Raw genomic sequence first — 11,931 nt, 5'->3', positions numbered from 1 at the left:
CAACTTGTGAATTTGCATAATAATTAGTTAAAAACAATAATTTAATTTACTTACTGGTAGTTGCATTAACTTGTAAATTCACATTAAAAAAAAAACTGAGTTATTATCTGTCTGGAGTTATTTTTGGGTGTGTGCCTCTCGCCCAATGACAGCTGGCCCCAGTCACCCGCGACCCTGAACAGGATAAGCGCTTCGGAAAATCAATGAATGAATTACAGATGACACACAGCAGTTTGTAATAGAACTAAAAACTTTACATCCAGTACAAATACAGTCCCAACAAATATATAAATGATTGCATATGCATCATAGACAAATAAAACAGTTGTTTTATTTGACTGTACATGCATCAGATGTCATGTCAGCAAGGTAAGGTAGATCCAGAACGAGAATGGCTTTTTCTGCTACAGATACTCAGACTTTCTCATGAGCTGCAGTACCTTCATCCTCTAGAGAGGACACCCACATCAAGTCCATGGTCCAGTCTCAATGTCTCAATGTCTTAGAGACGCGTCTCCGCGATGTCCCTGAGGGTTTAGGGCTGTCCCACTGTAAAATTATAAAGTTTGTGAGGGCTCTCACTCTGTCTTTCTGAGCTCTTAATGCACCCTTTCTGTAAGTCAGCGATCTGCAGACATCACACCAATGTTGATGCTTTATAAATATCAGTCTGCCTGTTTCTGACAATGAATAAAATTGCCTTAATCTTCCCAAACTTTTATATCTTAGCACATACGGTGTGTGCAGTTCCATCAATTCATTCAGACTTTGTATATTCATATTTCTTTCCGTTTGGTGGATAAACTGTTTTGACTTGTGGGGGCATACGTGTAAAATGCAAATTATTTCGATTTAAAGCTTGTTCAGTTCATACTGCTGCTCAGGTGAGCTACATGATGACCTGCAGGTTGTGTGAGAAGTGGCAAAGTGCTAATCCAGGTTACACTTTTTAAGCCCCTACAGACTCCTGCACTCTGGCACTTTCCAGGTGATCTTAAAGAAGTCTGTAAGGGCTCAGGGCTCAGGGTTTAGGTGGGGCGTTGAGATTCAACCCATTTCTCTGTTTCTTCTGAGTCAGTGGTCTTATAATGACATATAGAAAAAGACAATCATATGTCGTCTTTGCACAATATTGTCTCTGTTTTTAGTAGAAGCAAAGCAGCTAGTCACACAGACCATACCGCAATCTGCTGTTGGAGCTGCCTGCTTCGTCCTCTCTAATCTGCTGCATCTTATGAAACCAAGACATGAAAAGTCAGTTAATAATGTGACTACAGTTTTAAATGACCTTGGAGATCTACAGTTAGTGTCTTCTTTTATTTGTGTAGCTGTGACAATAGACCGCTGTTAAACTTGTGTTAATGACGATCACAGAAACCAACCACAGGAAACTGGCTCAGTTTAAAGGCCACTTTCCCCATACTTCAGCATCAGATTAGCTGCTAGCTTTCACCAAGAACCATTAAGCCGTCTGTGTTTATATGCTAAACATGCCGTCATACTCTTTCCTTATAACACAGTCACAAAAAAATCTCGTCATCATTACGAATGCATTAAATTATTTTATTTATTTATTTATTTCATTCTTACAAAGAGAAAATAAAAGATCCCCAAAACTGAATCAAACCAGCAGAAAGAAGAAAACTCTTATTGTATCTGCCCCTTATTTCACAGGATACAAATCAACAATCATATGACAATAATATAGGAAAAAAAATTACAAAACAGAACAGCTGCAGGCAAACATGCCTTTTAACATTTCATTCTTTTCAAAAAAGAAAAACAGCCAACAACAAAAAAAAAAAAAAAAAAAAAAAAAACATCTTTTTTTTTAATACTTCGAATCCTTTTAAATTATAACAACTTCATCTTATTTGAAATCTATCCTGAAGGTTGGTTGGTAAAAGTTTTTTGTGAGCCTTGTATATAATCTGTAACTTTCCAGAATCGACTAACTCACTAATTTTTAACAATTTCAACTTAAGAAATAATCGGTGTGAAGGATCTGTATACTTGCTTCTTGTAATAATTCTAATTTATTCTTTTTCGTAAAATGAAGATTGACTGGATGGAAGTTTTGCACTTCGCCACACTTCAACACAGTAGGTCAGATACGGAACAATCAATGAGCTGTATAACAGATTTAGAGCTTTAATGTACAAGTAATACTTGTACAGCAACTGTTTTTACTATTTTCATTTTTATTGCATTGACATGGGATTTCCAAGTCAGACTGCCATCGATAATAACTCCTAAAAACCTTATTTCATTTACTCTGTTAATTTCAGCACCTTCTATATGTATCAAAACCTCATTTACTTTGTCTTTATTTCCAGATATCATGAGTTTTGTCTTTTCTATGTTAAGGGATATTTTGTTTATGTTAAACCAGTTGCTAAATTTTTTTAGTTCTCGACACTTCTGCTAAGTGTTCTCCGCTGTAAAAGAGGGTTGTGTCGTCAGCAAAAAGTAAACATTTCAACATTTTAGAGACATTAACAGTACCATTCACATATAAGATAAACAATTTTGGCCCAAGCACTGACCCAGGTTTAAACTCTCCTGTGTTGGCTCCAGCTCAGGGAACACTGAGGCAGGGCAAAGTTTGGACCTTCAGTTCAGTTAGCTTTCCGGCATTTTCCACGGAGAAATGTGAGTGTTTTCAGCCTCTCAGTAGTCTTTTAAATCAAAAAAGTGGATAAGTTTCCAGGGTTAACCAACTTTACTCTATCAAATGTCAGTAATTCATATTTTCAATTATTTTCAACTGTAAATACTGTCTTTTAAACTTTTTAGATTATGAGTGTTTTGTTATTTGTAAATACTACTTTAATTGTATATTGATCTTCTTCTTCTTCTGTTGAATTAAAAAAAATTCAGCACCTTACTAGAAGTCTTTTTGCTCGTTTATGTAATTCATCCCTTACTTTTTCAGTAATCATACATATATAAAACGCCTGATAGCTTTGCCATTGAAAATAATCTGTTTTATTGGTTATGACAGTTCACCAAAATCTCTAAACCCAATCAGCGTGAATGCGAGCTCTAATTGAAGGCTCAAGGAAAAATGAAAAACACATTGGGCTCTAATTTGTGACAATTTCATGCCAAAAAAGTGCGCTGAAAGCTCGCCAGCTCCAACCTGCGCAAAGCGGAGCGCACCCCACGCAGCTGTAATTTGGTGTCAGGCGCACATGTGCGCACATGTCATCAAAGCCTCAGAGGCAGGTTTCCAGAGTGTCAGGCACATTTCAATGCAGTAAACAATCACAGAAATCACTATTTAATGTAACCGTCTGAACCAGCATATACATTTATATCTATATTAACTGTCCCGTCACATCTGATGTCAGATTAAAGCCGTTTGTCATAATGGAAAGTTAACCTGACGGCAGCTGGAAGTTTGATGCACATCTTACAATTAAACAATAAACAGCCTTAACATCTGATACTGAGTATATATCTGGTTCTCTCATTTCATTTCATTCAAAGAAAAGAGGGAGAGAAAAGATGAAGAAAAAAAGAGACAAAATAAATGTATGTCACTCAGGATTTACCCGTGATTTCTCTGTTTTAGTCTTTATTTTTAACCTGATCTAAAAAGATTGAGTACATTATTGTAAGGAGGATGAGGTGGAGACACTGGGAGAGTATACAGTATATCACCAAAGGCTTTGCTTGGAGATGACAAACCAGGAGTGCAGGTGGATCAAAAGTATTCTGAGTGGATAAGCCAGCTGTGTAACTGTCTCTTCATTTTGTTCTCCTATTAATGACAAAGGAACAGATTAAATCTGTCCCGGGAGCTGGCCCACACGGTGACGCACGTCGTGTCCTCCGATGCGCCCGCTGTCCATTCTCCTGCTGCAGGGACAGCGGCTCTGACTGTCTCCGCTACCAACACTCTCTCCGTGGTGCTGAAGATCAGTTAGACCAATCAGACGCTGCGCCGCGGCTGCAGGGCATTTAAAGGCGAGGAGAGGCGCTCATTTGATTGGTGAAAACAGCGCTCGGCTGTGTTAAACCCACTCACGGCTTTTCTCCTCCCTCTCTGCCATTTGCGCGGAGGGAGGCGTGGACGCGCAGCTCTGCGCTGATGTGCGCCTGTACTGCGCCTCTCTTGGCATTGCAGAAAACTTGCAAAGTGCGCCGGTCACGCCCTGTGCGCACGGCGAAGGCCGGCGCAGGGCAGGTGCGCCTGCGTCTGCGCCTGGTCTACGAAATTAGAGCCCATTATGTAAAAAGACACGTGTCAGTGAGATGGCTGTGACTGAATATGTCTGAATATGGCACTGTGAGCTGTGGTTTCAAAAGCATGACAGGAGAGTGTGTGAAAGCTTTGGAGATCTCAATCAATGCCTGCTGCCTCTCCCTGGTAATCCGCCTCCACTGGCCCTGCCTGGCTGTTCCCTGTGACCTCATCCTCGACCCCCCAACCCATGTTCCCGGAGGTCTCCCTGGGGATAATGAAGGGGTGGAGGAAAGAGAGGAGCACAGAGAACTTCCATCTTTTCCCTGGCTCTGCCCCTGCCCCGCTCCTCCCTCCTCTCTTTCAGGTTCTTACAACTTTTACAACAAAACTCCACTGAGGGAACTTGAGCATTTAGACATCCGACGCCCCAAACGCGCCATGCATACGCATCCATTGCGGCGTCCGGGGCAAATTGTCATCTAAACGCATCTTTGCATTGACTTTGTATGTAATCTCTACGCAAATTTGCTTTTGGTGTGGCCGCACCATAACAGTTCCTCTACAGATAAGTGAAGGGGGGCTGATCACCCACTTGATGAATGCCAGTCACAGACAGAGACAGAAGACGGCCAGCAGCCAATCAGAGGGGGACAACACCTGGAGAGAAAAAAGTTGACGCGTTCAATACTTATTTTCCCTGCTGTATTGGCGCTGAGATGGAGAAACAGGGTCAGTCTCATGAGCTGTCTCTGCAACATGTAGGGAACAGGGAAATGAGGCTGCACCAGAGATCTCTGTAAATGCAGATTCTTGACATATTGTTCATAAATTTGTGTTCTACTGAGAACCAGGACGCCTCTTGATCCTTCCGCATCAACGAACTGCGCCGAAAGAGGTGAGAGTAGAATGGAGTCAGATTAATAATGTTAAGTTATTCTGGTCAGATAGATTGCACCACATTTCAAACAAGAAGTAGTTTAAGTATTTGGGACATTTAGAACTAAAACATTATTTCAAGTGATAAACTATATCTGTGAGGTACCCTTCATGGTTTAAAAGGCAGCAGTGTGGTAAAAATGGCTGAACCTACAGCGAAAAGTACCCTGTCAGGATAGCAGTGTGGGAAAATGACTGGTTCAAGGTACCCTGCAAGGCAGTGTGGGAAGAAGTTTCATTGTACCCTGTTCCTTCAAACAGATATTGGAGTGTGGGAAAACAGTAGAATTGACTCTTAGATGTATGTTGTACACCTCACCTCATTTCCAACAAGACTTAGAGTTGTTATTCAGACGTTTGAGTCGAGAGAGTTGTTCCCGCCTGTTTCAAAATGTGTCTGGATGTTTTCATGAACGACACTTACAGTAACATTTACAGTATGAGCAACAAATAACTCAAAGTGTCTCCTGATACCACACCTGAAAGCACTGTGGAAATTAAGTTTGATAAAAAAGCTTTTCAAGAAGAGCTCAAACTAAATATCAGAAGATTTTTGAAAAAGTGATGATGAATAGTTTTAGGGTCTGATCATGAAATCTGAGAGGGTTAACCCTGTAGTTTCTGTTTTAGAGTCAGTAACAACCCTGATTCACAAACTGATGAGTCATTCTTAAAACATGTAGATACGATTGATCATGTGATCATGATGAGATGACCCTCTGGGCCTTCAAGGTATTCAGTAAAGGCCTATTAAAAAATATTGAAAGAATTTTTGTACTCCTAAATAATTATTTTATTTCTTTATTTTGTTTTATTTTGTTTTTATTTATTTATTTTACTCGATGAAATCATAGCAATGAGTTTTATATTATTTTTATAAACTTGAGTAAACAAACGGTTAATATAACTAAATGGAAAATGGACCAATCACAATTTTCCTGTTGATGGTATCGGCGGTAAATCAGCGACACATTCTGGCAGGCAGGGCCTTCAGTAACTGCAACAAATGCCTGTGTAACTCAAGAGAATGTGGACACAATTTGACAATGACAGCTGTCTTAGCCAATCATATTTTGTTAAGTTGTGGGCGGGATCATTTCCTGACATCTTCCGGGTATTCGCGAATACCTACCAATTACCCCCTCCCTGCTCCTCTGCCGGTTTCCTCTGCACTCTGACAGGGCCATATTTTACTTGACCAAAAACACAAATAAACGGACTCACACCAAAAAAGGCTAATATCGTCTGCATTCACGCTTTATTTAGAGAACTTTCAGCGCGTTACTTTCACAGAAAAACACCGCTAAATAAGGCTCTAGTTCTCATCGTGACGTAAAACGGTGCTACCTCCGCTGCAGAGCCACAGCTGGATACGAGGCGCTCACCGCTTAGTGTATCAGTCCGTGCGTGCGGCGTGCCAGATATAAATAAACCCAGGTAGTCTGCCAGGACGAAGAGACAAGGTGCTGCTTAAGGTGGTGCTTCTTCCACTTGTGAATAATGGCCCCAACGGCGCTGACTGGAATATTCAGGTGCTTTGTTATTATGCTTTGAATATTCATGTTGGTTTGCACTAATTGGAAGTTCAAGTAATAATTACTGACAGATTTCAGGTGGTATGGTGCATTTCCTTGCCAAAGTATTCAGCCTTTCCATGGTGTGTTCAATACTTTTTTCCTGTGTTATCGTACTTAATTCACCATAATCATTATTTATGGACCTGAACGCTGTGATTTCTTTTCATGTGTGGATTATTTGAGTTAATACCAATGTCTGGTAGTGTTGTTCTTTATTAGCATGGGCCCTTGCAAATTCCAGTCTGGCTTTTTTTGGGCATTGGCTTACGGAAAGGATTCCTACATGGACGACACCCATACATGCCACTCCTCTGCAGTGTGATGGGAAACAGTCACCCCAGTTTGGCTTTCTAATTCTTGAACAAACTGCAGAGAAGTTTCATGGTGGTTTTCTTCTCCCTTCCTCATCAGCTGATGCTCCTGTCGAGGCGTTAACTTCCTCGGACAGCTAACTTTTCATTTTATGCTGAATCTCCAAAACTACACTGTAAATTCTAACAAGTTAATTTTACTTAATAAAAGTTAGGAAACCGATTACCTTGGGAAAATTAAGTAAAAGAACTTAGTTATGTCAAGTAGAGTGAAATTCATATATCTGAGTAAGCTGTACTTGTGTTAAAGTTGTGAGAACTAAAAAAATCTCAGTAATGTTGACTTGAAATCAAGCTACTACAACTAAAATTCTTTGAGTCAAATTAACTTAATATATTTCACTTAACAAGTGGCCATTACTTGATATTAGTAGTTAACTACACATCATATATCTAAGTACAATACACTTCAATCAATTTGACAGGAACTCAATATAGGTAAGTAAATTAATTTAAAATACTGTGTGAGCAGCACTTAACAATAAATTAAATGAACTTCATATACCTTATTTAGCTTACTTAAAAATAACAACTCCCAAAAATAGCTTTATGAAAAACATAATTTATTCATTTTTTGTGTCAATACTTGTACACAGTAACAATAGCCATCTGTGTGAAACAAAGCTAACTAATGGCTCTTAGTTCACAATGGACATCAAATGTCTCACAGCAACAGACAGACCTGCCAAACTTCTGTGAAAGTTCAAAACCTGATTAAACCTGAATAAAACTTGAATAAAATCAGCTCTTAGCAATTTGACACCTTTCAAATGTAAACAACTTGTGTCCCAAAAGCAAAGTACATTCTAACATTCAACATCACGTACTGAATACTCTTTTTCAACAGTTTTACACACTGAAAATTACTCAAGACATCTTCTGAGATCACACTCACTCTCATCTAGACAACCAGTATAGCTAACCCGAGCCACTGCATCTACTTCAGAAGAGCATTTTTTAATGTTTGTAGTTTTGGGCTGAGTTTTTGTTGTCCGAGGTTCAACATTATCTTCTGGATAAACTCAAATGTGTTCTTCATACCTTTGGGGTAATCCAGATGTAGTGCATATATTAAGCCAGACAGGAGACAAAGAGCTTGGGAGGTTGTAGGAATTTCATCCATGACAATGTTTCCTTCAAGGATGATTGCGATGTTGTTGAGCTCTGGTGGCGTGTCTTCAGTCATGACTCTGAGAACCCAAACAGGCACCTGGCTGAAGTCACTTGCTGTGTCCGAATCCTACATTAAAAACAATTGAACACAATTAAAGTTCAGTTTATCAGCATCAAATCTGTTTGTAAATCCCAAATGATTAAAAATATGACACTTGTTTAATTTTTGTTGTCCCCACTTAAAAGTTTTGCTATGTACAGACAATACCAAAATTGACCTCAGGGTTGGAGAATTTTACGATTTTGTCAGAGGTCATTTTGTGTAATGCTGTTTACCTTTTTGCAAGGCTTGAAGCAAGTAAAGAATTTTGAGGGTAAAAAATTGTCAATGAGAAACTGTGTGCCATTTTATTTTTATTAGATTATTATTTTTTAAGTTTTGGCAGTGACTGTTTTGTTAGGTTTACTAGATCCTAGCCTTGATAACATTTTTTGTTTTTTTTACATCAGACCTGATCATGCAGTTTTTTCTTAAATCTGAGAATTGAATCAAAGTTTTGATGATGTGCTTAGATGTACACTTCAAAATGATGATATGACCATCATGTATGTACTTACTGAACAGCTGAGGAAAAATTCGCTGGAATTATCTCCAGGGGCAGACATTGCAAGACAGCAGCACGCGTTGTGATGATGTCATTGGTCTTATGGAAAAGAAGACAAAAAACAATAAGCAGAGGATTATAGGACAGCCAAGATAATTTGAAAACAATTTGTGCATCATTAACTTCTTAAAGAATTACTACAGAAGAAGTAGTACTCAATGAACAAAGCAGTAGTAGCAACTGTGAGCCTCGCTGGAGCAATTAAGCATGCTACCTTAATGTAATGATGATGAAAAATCAGAAACACTTACTTGTGTATTCACTGGCTGGAGGAGCTGATCAAGTGACTGGCCTACAGCTCCTTTCTTCAATTTGAAGAGGTCAATGAGACCAGTGGTGTGGCGGTCCAGAGCTTCAAAAAAGTCTTTCTTGAGGTTCTTACTGGCAACACGATAGAACTCTGCAAACACCTTAAGAAAAATAAATAAATAAATAAATAAATAAATAAAAAACACCACAGGAAGATTAACCTATTTTGCCCCACTGGCAACAATTGTTGCCGAAGTATATCACTGTCATTTTGTACTCACAACAAAAAATGTCAGCGGTAGTAATGCAACTTTTTGCACTTATGTGTTAGTAGACAACTTGAATAAAGATTTTGGTATATAAAATATAGTTTTCAAGTGGTCCCTGTCACGTGACATCATCTGCTTCCTGCGTCATGTCGGTGGAAGACATGGAGAATGCAAATTGTCCTGGAAAGAGGTCATTTTCATAAATTTCTAATACTGACAGATATAAATATTTGCACCTCATCTTTTTCATTGGTCACTTGTGAGTGGAGTCTACACAAATGAATCTTCAGGGCATTAAGTGATTTAAATGTGCAAATACACTCTTGATGAAGACATGGTATTGGAGAGGTTCTTGTAAAGCCACCATGCTTTACTCTGTAATGTTTAAACAGCTGGCCTCTTTTTGGAGAGACAAAAGTGCAAAACTTACATGTCCACTGCATGCCACTCCCTGTAAACACTGGAAAGAATACAGGAGAACAATAAGTTAGACTACAAGTGACAGAAAAAAAATCATTACAAAAGTTAAATGGATAGTTCAACAATTTCGCAAATGATGAATTACCCCTTTAAGTCTCACTAATTAACTACACAGGCATTTTTAAATTTCTAAACGAAAAACAGTACCCACCTTGTTCCCTTTCTTCTGTGCTGTTTGTCTACTTTTGGACTTATCAGGCTCTCGTACCACCTGCATGAAACAAAAGACACTGGGTAAAATCACAACTACCAGTGCCAGGAGTTCAGCATTAAAACCCCTTCAGCCCAAGCTTCTTTCAAAGTACTCTACTAGAAAATTACAAGTCTGAACTGAAAACTGTATATCCTTGCAACCAACAGGTCTATTTGAAATACATCAGTGGGAAACATTGTAAACTTTGTTAAGATGTGTTAAAATCAGTATATGTTCCTGGGTCAGAGTAATTTCTGTCTTACAAATTACACGTTCATTATGAATTTCTTTTTGGAATGATGCATCTGCAGCTTTAAAACTGAAAATTAATAATAAAATGTGAACATTACATCCCCTGAGGTTAATTCTGGTAGAGTGAAGCAAAGTAAAATAAGAGGGGTTTCGGGCAGACTGGTCAGGCAAAACCATACAGAAATAAAGTCTAAATCATAGATTTACACGTAATCTCTAAAAATGCATATGCAGCACTTCCTCCATGGAATAAACTCTCTTGGGTCGTTGTCCTGACATAAATATGTCTCAAAAATGCCACCAAATAAGTGAAACAAAAAATAGTTGAGGTCTGACCCCCCTGCTTACACAAACTGAGATACATAGGGCAGTGGATTGGTCGATTTAGTTGATTGACACCTCAATCGAGCATTAGAGCCAATAGAATTGGCGAACCAGAAGAGAGCAAAGCCTCTGTGAGCCAATAAAACACAAATGTATCCTCCCCTTTTAAAACAACTCCCAAAACAGAAGGGCCGATGGGAAGTGGAGTTCTATGTCTCAAATCAACATGCTGAGAGTTAATGTTTATGCCATATATCATAAGTTCGTTCTATTAACAGGTTACTGTTATAACAGCTAGAAGCGCGTACTACTACGGCAGCTAATAGACAGGGGACGTAGTATCAATCCTCCTGTTTCTGCAACAGCGTCGGCAGCCAACAAACGGCAGTACATTAGCCACCAGCGGCTAATGTACTGCCGTTTGTTAGCTGCCGAAAGTCAGACAGCAGGACGGCAGCAGCTAACAGTTGGCGCCACCGGTGAATGAACCGAAGGATGCAACACCGAGGCTCGGTTCGGGCCGAGCCTACTCTTATATCCGTAATACTGCCCCACGTTGAGCTACTGCTAAACTTTTAGCGCCTGCTCTGTGAACACGCACAGGGTAACATGCCAGCGTTCTCTGACAGAGTTGTTGGGTGTGCTCTTCGAACAACGCTGTCTTCAAAGCGTAAATTATATTCAAAGTTTACAAATAAAAGCTTAACACTTACCAAAATCAACGCCAGTCTGTTGTACTGTGCCTGCGAGAGTCGCCTCCACAGCTTGCATGTCAGGGCACGTTCTTCTTCGTTGGTAAATGCGCGCCAAGCGGAAATACCCACAAACTATGTTACACACTTAGAAAACACAAGTAAATATTACTCAATGAAACAAGTAAGGGTGTAAAAAGTAAAGGAAACTTAGTTTAGGAAAGTTAATTTGAAAAACTAGCATAAATCAACTTAAATGCACTATTTAGTCCTAAGTCAGGACATTGTTTGCATTTACAGTGTACAGATCAGTGATCAGATTTGGCAGCTGTGAGTTTTGTCTCATGTTGTCTAAACCTCTTTCCCATTTTAACGATTCATTTTTTTTCTGGAACAACAACAACAAAGGAAAGAAAGAAAAACAAGGATCCTGAAGTCAGCGTGGGAAGTTTTCTTCACGTGAAAGTGAAAGTACTGCCTGCTTGACAAAAACAATCAATCAGCTGTGAGAAGCTGACATGACGACGACAGTTTGTGTTTCGTTTCGGGACAGAAAAAATGCTCTGATGAATCAGACTCTGATCGGCAGGGAAACTGTGAAACCTCTCTACAGATCAG

At 39.2% G+C, this 11,931-nt stretch overlaps 1 long non-coding RNA gene across 1 annotated transcript; it reads right to left on the bottom strand.

The window, feature by feature from the left end:
* Positions 1-7,715: 7,715 nt before the first annotated feature.
* On the bottom strand, positions 7,716-11,412 carry LOC141790968 (uncharacterized). Its single transcript, XR_012598291.1, has 6 exons — positions 11,335-11,412; positions 10,004-10,063; positions 9,803-9,832; positions 9,106-9,264; positions 8,808-8,893; positions 7,716-8,316 (listed from the first exon to the last, which is right to left on the bottom strand). It is a non-coding gene; the product is annotated as an uncharacterized LOC141790968 (long non-coding RNA).
* Positions 11,413-11,931: the final 519 nt, after the last annotated feature.

The sequence above is a fragment of the Halichoeres trimaculatus genome, unplaced genomic scaffold (genome assembly GCF_033239565.1).
Source record: "Halichoeres trimaculatus isolate MK-OKI-2021-1 unplaced genomic scaffold, fHalTri1.1 fHalTri1_scaffold_5, whole genome shotgun sequence".
Taxonomy (NCBI): Eukaryota; Metazoa; Chordata; class Actinopteri; order Labriformes; family Labridae; genus Halichoeres; species Halichoeres trimaculatus.
This window is presented reverse-complemented; position numbering and strand designations above follow the sequence as displayed.